At 34.9% G+C, this 16,073-nt stretch overlaps 2 protein-coding genes across 5 annotated transcripts in view; one reads left to right on the forward strand and one right to left on the reverse strand.

Annotated features, from left to right (window-relative positions):
- Nucleotides 1–13,775, reverse strand: part of LOC115215197 — a 52,294-nt gene extending 38,519 nt beyond the window's left edge. The window contains exon 1 of one of the 3 annotated variants that reach the window (XM_036506976.1): nt 13,487–13,775. The gene's annotated coding sequence lies outside the window, so the exon portion shown is untranslated. Of the gene's footprint in view, nt 1–10,979; nt 11,113–13,486 lie in introns of those variants that run through there. The other 2 variants (XM_029784412.2, XM_036506977.1) reach the window with 2 other exon arrangements.
- The window catches only part of LOC115215175 (activating signal cointegrator 1 complex subunit 3), a 526,302-nt gene that overhangs the window by 431,996 nt on the left and 78,233 nt on the right, over nt 1–16,073 (forward strand). The gene's annotated exons all lie outside the window — the stretch shown is intronic.

Genomic DNA, 16,073 nt, shown 5'->3' on the forward strand with positions numbered 1-16,073 from the left:
GTCTGTCCTTGTTTTTCCCCTCTATGTTTAGCCCCTTTGTGGCCAATAAAGAAATAAGAAGGCAGGGCACATTGGACAGTGTAGTTCATGATATCAAAAAATAAGATGATGGATTCATGGCTGAAATGCATTTGATCAGAAGTTTACTTAATGAGAGCTAACCTGAGGACTAAACAACCTTTAACACCAACATTTGTATTCTTAACTGTACCCTATTCTATGGTGCCTGTCACCTTTCTGTATAATAACATTTGCCAATCCATGGTACTGAACTTACATACTGTTTTAGATCATGCTCAATGAACTTGTAAGCTGAATAAGACTGTAAACTGTAACCCTGAGGCTTCAGCTTTTTTTGCAATAGCTCTTTGCAATTACATGATTAGAGCTAAATGATGATAACTGCAACTTGCTGTCTGATTAGAAAGTCCTTACACTAAACACACTACGTGACTCTATGCTAACAATACACATCATCACAGAATTGATAAAAATGATATTGCAGAAATAAGCAGGGATGGTAATTTCTATGTAAGGCTAGAGAATATTTTTTGAGTTTCATTCAGCATGGTTTCAGCTGAAGAGAAGATAATCAATAAGAATAATTGATTTATTTTCAAATACTATATACCTGTTTACCTCAGCTACGCGTGTGTGTATACTGTCCCATATTAACAGCAGTTCAAAATGACAAATCAAATAAAGATAAAAAACCAGAAGGATTCATGAGACTATATGTAATTATGTGTGTGTATGTATGTGTGTCTGTGTGCATGTATATATGTGTATATATACATGTATATATATGTGTATATACATGCATATATACATATACAAGCGTATATGCGTGTGTGTGTGTGTGTGTGTGTGTGTGGAGGCGCAATGGCCCAGTGGTTAGGGCAGCGGACTTGCGGTTGGAGGATCGCGGTTTCGATTCCCAGACTGGGCGTTGTGTGTTTATTGAGTGAAAACACCTAAAACTCCACGAGGCTCCCGCAGGGGATGGTGGAGACCCTTGTTGTACTCTTTCACCACAACTTTCTCTCACACTCTCTTCCTGTTTCTTGAGTAATGCTGCGATAGGCTGGTGTTCCGTCCGGCTGTGGGGAACACATACGCCACAGAAACCAGGAAACCAGGCCCCTGAGCCTAACTAGGCTTGAAAAGGGCGCAAAAAAATAATATATATATAAGTGTATGTATTTATATATGTATACAACTCATCAGAAAAAGTAGTCAAAAGCACATGAACAGTGGATAGAATATGCACAGAAATTGAACACTGAATGAGTCGTTTAAAAAAGGGAGTGGAGGGTATCATATGTACTCTCATTGAATTTCTGGAAGTATGGAAGTTATGAAGGATGTAGTGTCCCAATAGCTAACAACTGATGGGGGTAGATTATTCCATGCTTCACCAATTCTGAGCATGAAAAAAATATTTTTGAAAGTAATGGGTGTTGTGTTGTTTTTTGATTTCATAAGCATGTCCAGACATACAGAATTTATGTGCATGTGTGTATATATATGTATGTATATATCTGTGTGTGTGTGTGTGTGTATTTATTTATATACATACATACATACAAGGTGGTGCTGAAAAGTTCTTGGCTTTAAGGGTTTTGCAAAAGACCTGAAGGCTCAACCTGCCAAGTTCTTTTACAGGGCTTAGAAAAACTGAATGACCACTGCAATAGGTGTGTGAATCTGAGACAGGAATATTTTCAATAAAATCATAATTAACTGGTCCTCCTGTATTTTCTTTTGCCCAAAGCCAGGAACTTTTTAGCCACTTCCTCATACATATTTATATATATATATATTTGTAAGAATGAAGTCAAGCCAAGTAATGATATTTTGAAAGCATTTAATATGTTTCAGACTTTGCATAATATATAATAGGAAATACATTACCCTACACAAGACCTTCTTCAGTTAATGCTTTTTAAAATATTTTAAAGTGTATTAACTGAAGAAGGTCTTGTGTAAGGGGGTGTATTTCCTATCATATATCATAGACAAATCTGAAACAGACATATTAAATGCTTTCAAATTATCATTACTTGCTCTGACTTCATTTTTACAAATTATATGCCTTGATGCTAGCTCAAACTAGCTTCTTCTGACTTCATTTATGCAAACACTCTAATAAGGATTTTGGTAGTTTGTTGTACCTTGCTTGAGTCAAGAATTCTGATATTGTGCATTGCAAACACAAAATTACTGTTTATATACTCTTCCAACTACTTAACCTGAATTGATACCACCTGGTTATGGTTTTCATCCAAAAAATCCATTCCACAACACATGCTGTACCTAGTCATTCGGCTGGCTACCCTCTAGTGCTATGTTTGGTCAGAGCTGACTGGGGCTATACAACATCAATAACAACCTACTATACATGATTTTTTTTTTTGTTTTTATGTGTCTGTGTGTACTGACGTACATATAATATATATCTGTCTCTGTGTCTCCCTCCACCCCTTGACAACTGATGTTGGTTTATTCATGTCTCCATGACTTAACAGTTCAACAAAAGAAGTCAATAGAATAAAAAATTAGTACTGGGGTCAATTGTCCTACTAAAACTCTTCAAGGTAGTGCCTCAGCACAGCTACAGTCCAATGACTGGTAAAAGATAAAAGATATGTGAAATAGTCTTTTTCATTATTCATTTCTTAATTGACTACTAGTTAAATGATATTTAGAAAACAATGCCTGATAAACCTTCTTGACACACAGCATGGTTAAAAAAAACACTTATAATTATTTCTTGTGTTATTTGCTAATATTTATAGGTGTCTGTGTGGTAAGTAGGTTGCTTACCAACCACATGGTTCTGAGTTCAGTCCCACAGCGTGGCACTTTGGACAAGTGTCTTCTACTATAGCCTCAGGCTGACCAAAGCCTTGTGAGTGGATTTGGTAGACGGAAACTGAAAGAAGCCCATCGTATATATGTATACATATATATAAATATATGTATATGTATATATATATATATATATATATATATATATATATATATGTCGTAATCAGTAGGAAGGTAGACAAATCACAAACACCTTCAGGTAGATGGCCCTGCTCGATCTGTAGAAAAGGTGTAGGTAGAAACTCTATAAGATGCACCAAGTGTAAGCTATGGACACATAAGAGATGCAGCAATGTCAAAGGAAGGCTAACTAGGAAGATGGTTTTTGTATGTGGCAGATGCTCAGGAACAATAAACACTGAAAATGCTCTGAGACCAACTTCCGTCACTTTCCAGGGAGAAAAACTAGAATAGTTGATAGTTTCCGTTACCTAGGTGACCAAGTCAGCAGCGGGGGCGGGTGTGCTGAAAGTGTAACTGCTAGAGTAAGAATAGCTTGGGCAAAGTTCAGAGAGCTCTTACCTCTGCTGGTGACAAAAGCCTCTCGCACAGAGTGAAAGGCAGACTGTATGATGCGTGTGTACGAACAGCCATGCTACATGGCAGTGAAACATGGGCCGTACTGCTGAGGATATGCGTAAGCTCGCTAGAAATGAAGCCAGTATGCTCCGATGGATGTGTAATGCCAGTACTCACACTCGGCAGAGTGTAAGTACCTTGAGAGAAAAGCTGGACCTAAGAAGCATCAGTTGTAGTGTGCAAGAGAGACGTTTGCGCTGGTATGGTCATGTGGCGAGAATGGATGAAGATAGTTGTGTGAAAAAGTGCCACACCCTAGCGGTTGAGGGAACCTGTGGAAGAGGCAGACCCAGGAAAACCTGGGACGAGGTGGTGAAGCACGACCTTCGAACTTTAGGTCTCACTGAGGAAATGACTAGAGACCGAGACCTCTGGAAGTGTGCTGTGCGCGAGAAGACCCGGCAGGACAAGTGAGTCCACAACCCGTGGCCTTCTACATGGGATGGAGCCAGCCTACGTATGCATACCTTCCCTTCTTGGGACACAAAACTCTACTTGTGAAGACGTGTTGAGGCAAGTGAGGAACAGAATCGAAATCGATCAATGGAAATTGCGGATGTGCTACCAGTGCCGGTGGCATGTCGAAACTCTGCTTGTGAAGACCCATTGAGGCAAGTGAGGATCAGAATCGAAATCGAATGGAAATCGATCAATGGAAATCGATCAATGGAAATCGATCAATGGAATTGCAGATGTGTTACCAGTGCCGGTGGCATGTAAGAGAACTTTCCGTTTCACGACCGTTGCCAGCACCGCCCCGTTTCGTGTCCGTTGCCAGCCTCGCCTGGCCCTCGTGCCGGTGGCACATAAAAAGCACCATCCGTTCGTGGCCGTTTGCCAGCTCTGTCTGGCACCAGTGCGGGTGGCACGTAAAAAGCACCCACTACACTCACGGAGTGGTTGGCGTTAGGAAGGGCATCCAGCCGTAGAAACACTGCCAGATTTGACTGGGCCTGATGAAGCCTTCTGGCTTCACAGACCCCAGTAGAACCGTCCAACCCATGCTAGCATGGAAAACGGACGCTAAATTATGATGATGATGATGATGATGATGATATGTATGTATGTGTGTGTGTTCGTGCGTGTTTGTCCCCCCAACATCACTTGACAACCGATGCTGGTGTGTTTACATCCCCGTAACTTAGCAGCTCGGCAAAAAAGACCGATAGAATAAGTACTAGGCTTACAAAGAATAAGTCCTGGGATCAATTTGCTCGACTGAAGGCGGTGCTCCAGCATGGCCGCAGTCAAATGACTGAAACAAGTAAAAGAGTAAAAGAGTATCTGCCTGTGCATGTGTGGATCATTATATCTGATAATTATATTTTCAGTTTTCAAAAATTAAGATTACTGATATCTCTTATGATTTACTTTCCACAATCTTATATTTGGTTTTTCTCCTTTTACCTGTTTTTAAATATTTTGCTTCACTGAAGTTATTCTTTAAAATGAATAGGCTGCTGTTAACTCTTATGAGATTTATATTAAGGTTGATATTCACTCTTACTCTCTCACCTTTCTAACTTTTCATTTCTTTTCTAACACCTATCTTTTTTCTTTGTGCCTTGAATCATGTGACTTACAACAGGTGTAAGTTGATTCAAGCCTATCACTTGTCCTTTTTGGTTATACTGGGTAACCTAGTCTTTTCACTAAAGAAAAACAATCATGCACGACATTCTGTTTGTTTATCACTTGACTGATCAACCCAGGCTGTGCTGCTTAATCTACTGAGATATTTGATCTGTTCAGTGGAACATTAAGTGTAGGAGGAAAAAGAGAAGAAAAAAACATCACAAATCAGGTGAAATGTACTCATACAAATAGCTACATATTCATACTTGATTACTTTAAAAGAATAAACAAATGAAAGAAAAAGAATACAGATTTTAAAAAACAAGAACAATCGCACAATACATACACACCCGGAAAAAAAATCGAGATACCAATGTGTAAAAACTGACCATTTCCAGAGTTTAAATGGATAAAGATCATAAGTGTACAGTAAAAAAAATTTTGTTGCTCTAAAATTATAGAAAGCAATAAAGGAACTAATTTAACAGCCTTGTTTTATATGACCCTACTTAAATTGCAACACATTATTTCTGATCAATTCATTTGCTATATGTACCTGAGGACATTGCTTAAATTCTGCATTATTTTGAAGGATTTTTGCCTGTTGCACATTAATGCAGACAAGTAATTTATTTATTAAATATAATATAAATTATTAAAAAAAGTTTTAAGTTACAAAACAATTTGTCATGATATTAGAATTTTCTTATTTTTAAGTAAAATTTCATCAAACTATTTCTCAATCATTTATGACTTTGTGTGTGTGTGTGTGTGTGTGTGTGTGTGTGTGTGTGTGTGTGCGTGTGTGTGTGTGCGTGTGTGTGTGCATGTGTGTGTGTGTTGGACCACTGAACTCAGTACGTTTTTTTTTTCATTCTCTCTCTATTTCCTCTTATTCCTTTCTGTCGAAGAGCATAGGCTCAAAACATAAAAACATTTCCATTTTTCCCAAGTGTCAAACTAATACACCTTCTTGTTGTTCCTACACCTGTCTTCATCTTTGTTTTTCTATAAATTTGAACAATATTTATATTGGTGAGGGGATACATATTTTCCCATACAAGTTTGGCTTAGAGTGGGGGTAGGATTTTTACAGCTAGATGCTCGTACTGTGACTGATCCTTACCTGCTGTTCCTGTAAGAGATTTTTTATTCCAGAAGAATTTGAAAGTGCAGAGCAAAGAGATGATTTGTTGACAGGAAATATTAACAAATGTCACCCTTTGTTGCCATAGCTTAGCACACACACACACACACACACACACACACACACACACACCAGTTGGCTTCCAATTTTTGTCTACCATTATTCCCGCACAAAGTATTGGGCAGCCCAGGGTCATAAAAGAGAATGCTTGTCCAACCAAGGTGCCACACAGTGGACTTGAACCCAAAGCCACTTGGCCAGAGAAGTAAACTTCTTAATCAAACAGCTTTGCTTACACCTATATATACCTTTGCTCTGTGTGTGTGTGTGTGTGTGTGCATGCAAAGACCTAAATGGTCCTTTTAACAAAAGAAAGTTATACAGCATCTAATACTTAATCTTAAGTTAGGGTAACTAATTGTAGCTAAACACCACTAAAATAATGGTCCTTTTATTGGTATTTTCCCAATAACTAGATGCTGGCATTAGAAATATTGAATTTCTAAATGTCTCAAAGAGACATGAGCGGTGGCGGAGCGATAGAGTGGTTGTATACTGTCAACATAATGTGACAGTCCCGTAAGGGAATTACACCACCGCTGTTTAGCCCTAGGAAGCATCGACGCTTCCTGTCGGCTTTGACACATTTCCTGTGTCCTTATATTTGCGAAGGCTAAACAGCGGTGGTGTAATTCCCTTACGGGACTGTCACGTTATGTTGACAGTATACAACCACTCTAGATGCTGGCAATATTCCAACAATATAACTACTTTCCATATTACATTGGTTTTCTTTTTCAACCTGAAATATTAAAAATATTAATTTGCTGGGATTGGAATATATGTATTTAAAGCACGTGTTTGTGTGTGTGTGTATTTAAAGCATCCCCTTCAAGTATATCACTGTCTTGACTGAATTATTTCAATTGAAGTGATATAGAAATCTTTGACAAATGTTAACTTTTTAAATAATGTATTTGGCACATAACATTTGCTTATTATTTATTATTCAGATTACTAATTATGTTTATTAAAATTGAACCACATCAGCTAAAGTCAGATTTCTGTTTTATTGAAACTATTTAGTGGTGAGATGGGTGGGATAAGTTTTTGTTCAGAATTTTGGTTATAATCAGTCTATCATGTCAGAAGGTTTTACATAAGATCAGTGATTGATAAATAGTAGGATTTGCATTTTGTGTTTCGTAGAGCACTAACTTTGGTAATATTTTCAAAAAACATTAAGCCAGCAGCATACATTATCAGAGGCAGACTCCTAATATCAGCTGCAATTTTTTTTGCTTCATTTTTATTTACTGTCATAAAGGATATTGAAATGATACCATTAGTCTAATAAGCTAATAAAAAAAGACACACTCTCTCATAATATAACTAATATAAATACAACTTGTTTGATTATTCTGTTTATTGAACATAAAATAAATTAGTTTAAATACTAATTTTGTTTGCTTTCTTTTTTAAAAAAAAAGTTCTGCATTTTGTGAGTTGTAAATAAAATATAATGAAGTTTATCCTGATTTAAATATCAATGTAATGTGTCATTATATCAAAATATATTTCCTACAGTTTTAATTTAAAACAAGGAAAATAACATAAGCTTTGAAGTAGAGATCGAATTTCTGTAATCTTTCACATAAATTTCTATGATGTTTATTCTTGAAAGATTGCTTCTTCACACCTTTTTTTTTTTCTAGAATAATATAATTAACATATTTGTACATTGATTTCTAAATTCTAGATCAATAATTTTATTTTTATCAATTTGAAGTTAAATCTCAAAACAGGAATAAGTTGAATATAATTGACAGTATATTTAGTATTTGTGAACAGAGAAGCTAGCTAAAGCATAAGTATTAATATATCTTAATCTCAGAGCAGAATGTCTCAACTTCCTGCAGCCCCAACCATCCCCATGTTTTGCAAAAAATAAATAAATAAAAACAGGTCATTTTAATCAACCAGAAGCTAATTCAGTGCAGTAATTTATTATCCATATCTTTCTATACTATCCCATTCTCCCCCACACCTTCTTTTATAGAACTTACTAAGACCATAAGAAACTATGTAACAAAAGACATGTTTCTGCTTACTGAAGACACAATCTACCTGCAAAATTTTTTTTTTTCTTTTGTAAATTGGTTTAAAATATAAGTATTGTACTTGTTTAAATATTTTATTGCTAAGTAAAATTATGACATCCTCCCCCATTAAACACCTAGTACATCCTTGTGAGCTCACAACGCCTATAATATGCTACTATTGTCTAGGTTAGTGCTCCGCAACCAGTATGCTGCGGTACTCTTGGTGTACCGCGAAATGATGCTAGGTGTGCTGCAGTATAACCTGAATATAAATTTTTTCCCCTATACTTTTAGTTATATTTTTTGTTCAGGTGTGCCACTGAATTTTCAAAAGGATGTAAGTGTACTGCAAGAAAAAAAAGGTTGTAGAGCACTGGTCTAGGTTAAGAACCACTACTTCAAATAATAGGACATATATTTTGGTCTAACTCTGAGTTCAAATCCTGCCAAGTGGTCAGATTTGCTTTTCTTTCTTTTGGGGCCAATAAAGTAAAATACTAGTTAAGTACTCATTTGAATTCAATTGATAAAACTCACACCCAAACTTTCTGGCATTGTGTCAATCAGTGTTAAGCAATCAGTGAAGCTCAATGAGTCTAGGTTTTTTTCTGTTGGACCAACTAATATTGATTTCTTACATACAAAGCCTAATATTTATTGAGGGTGGAGGCACATCGCCTAGTGGTTAGAGCAGCAGACTCGCTTATGAACGAAACACCTAAGCTCCACCTGGCTCTGGCAGAAGGTAATGGCGAACTTCTGCTGACTCTTTCGCCACAACTTTCTCTTACTCTTTCCTCCTGCATCTTGCAGCTCACCTGCAACGGACCGGCATCCCATCCAGGTGGGGAACTTATACGCCAAGGAAACCGGGAAACTGGCCCTTATGAGCCAGGCATGGCTCAAGAAGGAACAAACAACAAATATTTATTGACAGAGATGGATTATTTTATGATATTTCTATTTCTCTCAGAAAAGCATGAACATTGTTTATTTATAGAAGTGAAGTAGTTACCACTGATAATTAAAGCCAGTTTTCAAATTCAGCTCATTAGGAACTTATCTCTATAACACTTGTCTTGAATGAATAATTATTGGCCTTGATGAAAATTAATTACCATTTTCACTTTGCTCGTATAAGCAATGAGAAATGAAAAAAATTCTTATAACACATTTTTATATTAAAAAGAAGATAAATTTGATCATTTCAAAATGAACACACACAGATGCATACATAATCTTTTAACCATTTACTTGTTTCAGTCATTGTGGCCATGCTGGGGCACCACCATGAGGAGTTTTAGTCAAACAAATCGACCCCAGTATTTATTTTCTTTTTAAGCCTGCTATTTATTCTATCGGTCTCTTTTGCTGATCCAGTAAGTTACAGGGATGTAAGCACACCAACACCAGTTGACAAGTGGTGCATAGGGACAAAGACACACACACACACACATACATATATATACAATGGTCTTCTTTCAATTTCCCATTTACCAAATCCACTCACAAGGCTTTGGTCGGCCCAAGTCTATAGTGGAAGACACTTGCCCAAGGTGCCACACAATGGGACTGAACCTGGAACCATATGGGTGGGAAGCAAACCTCTTACCACTCAGCCATGCCTGCACCTATGCACACACACACATATAGATAGATAGATAGAGAGAGAGAAAGATAGATAGAGAGAGACAGAGAGAGAGAGAGATAAAGTTGTGGGTAATATGATGTCAAATGACATTAGATAATAGGTATATATAATGACTGGTACGGTCAAATTTCTGCCTAAACTCCAGTGTTAAGTGCATATCGGTATAAATAAATTATTAATTGATCTGATACCTGTTGACTGCCTGTTTAGGCTTTTCATCTATTCATACCTTTTATCTTTCACTTACTTCAGTCATTAGACTGTGGTCATGCTGGGGTGCCATCTTTATGAATTTTAGTCAAACAAATTAACCCTAGTACTTATTCTATTGGCCTCTTTTGCTGAACTGCTAAGTTACAGGGACATAGATGCGCTAACACACACACACACACACATATATATATATATATATATATATAATAGCTTTCTTTCAGTTTCTGTCTACCAAATCAATTTACAAGGCTTTAGATGGCCCAAGGTGCCACACAGTAGGACTGAACCCAAAACCAAGTGGTGAGGAAGCATACTTCTTACTACACAGCCACAAATTATTTGAATTCTTTCCACAAAGAAGGAGCTGGTTTCTTATAAAGAAATGCAGAAACTATTCCAGAAACGGAATTTGGATAACTATTGCAAATGAATGTTACAAGATGAAATTTAGGAAAGTTTTGCATGTTTTTAGTGTTCCGCTTACAGATTGTATTGTAAATTGCCTAATAGATGGTGACCTTCTTCACCTGAAGATCCTAGCTTTTCCAGATTGTCTCTTAAACATTTATTAACATCACCCAGCATACCAGTAATTATTTAGCCATATGAAAATGCATGATCCTGAGATTGCCATCCATAAATATATTCCTTCTCATGGATTTCAGAGGAAATGGTCATGTGTATACCAACATATAGTATGTATGTGTGTGTGTGTGTGTGTGTGTGCGCACGCGTGTATGTGTGTGTGTGTGTATATATATATGTATATATACATGTATATAGACACACACGTGTTTTCATTTTGATATTTAGTTACTTTTTTTTAAGAATTTAAAATTACTTTTATTCTTTTTTTTCTTTCATGAAAATAATGGCCCTGTCCTTTCTAGCATTGAGGTATCAGTAGACCTTTTCTCTTAAAATGGGTGTGTGTTTTATTCTGCTTTTTTTACTTATTTAAAATTATAAAAACATAGTAATATTTTTCACCCAGTACCCTGCTGACAAATATAGAGATACAGTTAATCATAAGTGGAGTGATAGACACAGTAAAATTATAGACTAAATACTTTGAACTATTTAACTGTGTATTTTCACATTCTGTTTTCCTGGGATTGGTAAAATACATACTGGTAACATACTGAGAATGATTCAGCCCTCTTCTACTGGAGCGTGGTTTTGTACCGAATTTGGAAATCGTGATTAGAATTATGTATGTGTTTGTGTATTCTTCTTTTACTTGTTTCAGTCATTTATTTGACTGCAGCCATGCTGGAACTCTGCCTTATAAAAAGTGAGTTTTCTGTATGCATGGGACTCGAACCCATATACATATGTGTTTATTATATCAAAAGTTGACAGTCTGTTCAAACTTTCACCTTGGGGTGAGCCATGTATGACTTCCTGACATATATAAAGTGTGAAACTTCAAATAAATTTATCATCTTTTGAAACGATAAACATATCTATCCGCTTTGTCCAGTGTATTGAGTTCTTTATCAGACAATGTATGAACTATGTAAAATAACTTTTTAATATATTTTAGAACACTTACATTATGGTGTTTACACATATACATATATATCATCATCATCATCGTTTAACGTCCGTTCTCCATGCTAGCATGGGTTGGACGGTTCGACCGGAGATCTGGCAAGCCAGAAGGCTGCACCAGGTTCCGGTCATATATATATATATATATATATATATATATATATATATATATATATATATATATATATATATATATATATAAATACACATCTACATACATACTTTCACACACATATAGAAATATATATATATATATATATACACACACACACATATATATACATATATGTATACATATATATACATACATTGATAGATAGATAGATAGACACACACACAGATAGATGTTTTTTTCTTGTGTATTTTTCTATCTTTTTGGATTAATTACATATATATATATATATATATATATATATACACTCACACACACACGTATACACATGCATATATATAAACATAATCATTTTGTTATAATAAATTTACTAAATAATCTCATTTATTCTACAATAGAATTGATTTGTGACATATTACAGAAGAAATGCATACTATGCATTTCACACACATGTTCAAACTTATATATATATGATATTGAACCAATAAAGGGGGCATCTAAATGTTTGCTTGAGCATCTAGATATTTCCTGACATAGACTTCTTTGCAGCGAAATCACCTTCAATTCACACTCAGTGATCTTAAATAAAATGAAATTAGATAAAGGATCATTCGATAATGTATTCTGTTATATGCCTGGAAGAAAGAAATCAATGGGATAGTCTTGACTGGAACATATTTGACCATATGTCTGCTTTGACTATTTGCTTCCCTAGGGCTAATATAAACAACCTGATGTGTGTGTGTGTGTGTGTGTGTGTGTGTGAACATTCACACACTCACACACACAGACTTTCATTCATTATATAAACACATGCTCAAATGCATTTTTTTTAAAACTAAGACAATAAACCTCTAACTCTCTCCATTGTGAAGTGTAAGCTAGAATCAATATATATTTATTGTCATTTCTATCATCTTTTTAAATTTAAAAAAAATTTACTCGCCAAATTGAGAAATTATTACTTTTTAATTAGCATCTTTGTTCTACCATTTTGTTTTGTTATTGCCATGAATTAGTTCTTAGTGACCTTATTAGCAAAAATACTTATAGAAACTACATTTTCAATAGTTGCTTTCAATTATGCACTACAACAACAATAATAATATTGATGATGATGATGATGATGATGATTTCTAAAAATAAGCAAAATTTATGGGGAAGGGCCATAGTCACTTATATTGCCATAGTACTTATTTATTTTATTGATCATGAAAAGGCAAATGTTAAAGTTGAAATTAATAATAATAATAATAATGATATTAATTTTTTGATGCAAAGTGAGAGTATTTGATGTTTTGTTAGCATCATATTCTTAATTAGATTAGGTACATTCAAACATACATAGATACATATAAAGTTACATATTTTAATTACCACCATGTGTATATTTTATATACACATGTGTATATAAAAATATACATGTGTATGTTTGCATGCGTGTATGTATATGTATAGATAAATAGATAAAATTCTTAGTAATTAATTATATATACCTACATGTTTACACAGAACAATTTATATAGTTTCCTTAAGTATACTTATTAAGCTAGTCCGTTGTGTATAATTCTGTTGTATCTTATTCCAAAAATCATATATTTAAAAAAGGGATTCTAAACTACAAAATCTATGAAGGAAAATATTTAAAAAATTTGATGCAATAACTAAAGAAATATAAATACCTGAATTAGGGTCTTGGTAAGAAAATATGCATACAACTGTGCAGCCAATTTACCGAATATGAAATCAATAAGGAATCTGCAAAGTTGGGTAAATTGATATTGAAACAAGATGGTTGACAGTTATTGGTTACGTTTTTGCTAAAGACACTACTGCTGATGATGTTGCTGCTGCTACTGCTGCGGTCAATGAGTGAATATAATAATAATCTATGGATTTTTGTTGGAATAGGGAAGCAAACAACAATAACAACAGAAAAAATGTATTATTTGTAAGATGAATTGTTTATCTATTGAAACATTGAATTCCTCATATTACTTTTTGTTTATCTTCCATAGTAAAAAAAAAAATAGATAAATAAACCCAGTAGGTTGTGAAAGACTTTGAACAATCCTATTATTGTGAAGGTGATGGACTGACTCTACAACAATGACATACTTTGAAGAATAAAAAGGAGTTAAAAATAAAAACGAAAAAGAAAGCATTTGTACATCACTGTCACTAAGCCCTTTCCATACCAAATATTTGTGCTGACTCACCAGACCTTCAGTCAGTTTAACTGCAACTTCTGGAACTATCTGTCTATTGTCTTTGTCTGTGGGTTCTTCTCCTTTCACTCATTTCCTGCTCTACTTCCTCTCATTCTCCAAAAATGTAATTTTAAAGGAGAGTGTTATTAGGGATTCTGTGGATTTCTTTCTCTCTTTCTTTTCCCTTCCTGGTATTTTTTTGCTATATCTCTCCAGTGACTTCTCATAATCATTATTCTGCTGCAGCAAGTCAGATACAGTTTATCACTTTTAACCTTCATTCCTAACTTTCAGTCACAATGACTCCATTATGAGAAATTCATTTAAGCTGATTTACCAGCTAATAAATAAATATTGTCATGTTGCCTGTTATATCTAGAAAGGAACATTTGGAAATTATTATTCTGTTTAGAAAGTCTTGTGATTATAAACACTAAACATTAGACTGATAAATGGATTATGGATTTTTACACAGTGCTTGTTATTTTGAAAGCTAACTCAGTACATATGCTTTTAACTACATAGTTGATTTTTTTAACAATAAAATCATTTATTGTAATATATGGCTATTTCAAATTTCATTAGTTAGTCACAAATTATCTCTACGTGAAGTTTAAATTGTTATATATTTCTAAGACTCAATATTATAGTTATATAGTTATAGAATCTTACCTTTAGGATCGATCTATTTAATACTTAGATTTGAGATTGTATCAGGGCCATATATAAGATTTTTATATATTTAAAGTCAAGACATGTTTACAATAAAGCAGCAGCCAAAATTCACATACACAAAATAAAGTGGTTAAATATAGGCTATTACTGATAACTTCATGTATATATTTTTTGTGTGTTTTTGGAATTTTTATCTAAACATTTATCTTTTACATTAAACATTTTTGTAATAAGATTTTTTTTTTCTCTACAATACTAACATTTTTCTTTCTTCCTGTTTACATAAAAATTTGCTTGCTTACATAGTGTATTTACATCAGCATAGTATTGGTCAGAAATGAAAAAAAAGAACAAGTGTCAATTTGAATTTACTAAACAACTTAACTTTTAATCTCATATATTTTATTAAGAATTGTCATTGAACAAAAACTTTCACAGTAGATTGTAGCCCATAAAAATATGGAGGCAGGTTGTTCATGATGTATAGTGCACAACTATGTATCCATTTACCCATCTCCTCTGCCACAGTCCCTGAGGGATTGTGAAGGTAGAGTCCTCAGACACCTCCTCTACAAGGTCCTATCAGAAGCAACCTTCATTTAACTTTACAGCTTGATTTCCAAATATGACTGACTGAGACTATGGAAATTATCCAACCATCTCATTTTTGGTCTACCCCTAGGCCACTTGCTCTTTGGCTCAGTTTGAAGAATTTGTCTTGCAATTCTTACCTGCAACCTTCTAATTATACTTCCATAGCACCAGAGCTATGACGTCTCAATGTGGAGAAGAAATAGCTCAACTTGGAGAGACTCCTTGATTTTCAAGCTACACACCCTGTCAATTAACATTACTTCAGAGGTCCTTCAGAGAACACCATTTCAGTCACTTGCAATTGTGACCATACTCTTTTAGCCATTATCCAACATTCAAGACCATAGGTGAGGGTGGGTATGAAAACGGAATTGAAGAGAGCAAGTTTGGCTTTTTTACCAACCTCTCTCCTTCTAAGGATTGAATGCTGGAGCTGGTGCATAATTGTGCTAACACCTGAAATTCTAGCATACAGTACTAACACCTGAAATTCTAGCATCCAGTATCAACACCTGTAATTCTGGCATCCAGTGCTAACACCTGTAACTCTAGCATCCAATTCAGCCTTCTGTTTCACATCACTTGTGAGAAAGACCTCAAGATACTTAATCTTCTACTTTGTCTCAGTGATGTTCCACTAATATGCAGAGTGTACTGGGAAAACCTTCTTGAGAGAACCAGGGTTTCAGTTTTCACTATGCTAATTCTAATCTCTGCCTTGCAGCACCCAGCAATGAACGAACCCACTCAGTGCATGCTGCAGATCACCTTCTGATGAATCAAGTAGCAC

This window comes from Octopus sinensis, linkage group LG1 (genome assembly GCF_006345805.1).
Source record: "Octopus sinensis linkage group LG1, ASM634580v1, whole genome shotgun sequence".
Classification (NCBI taxonomy): Eukaryota; Metazoa; Mollusca; class Cephalopoda; order Octopoda; family Octopodidae; genus Octopus; species Octopus sinensis.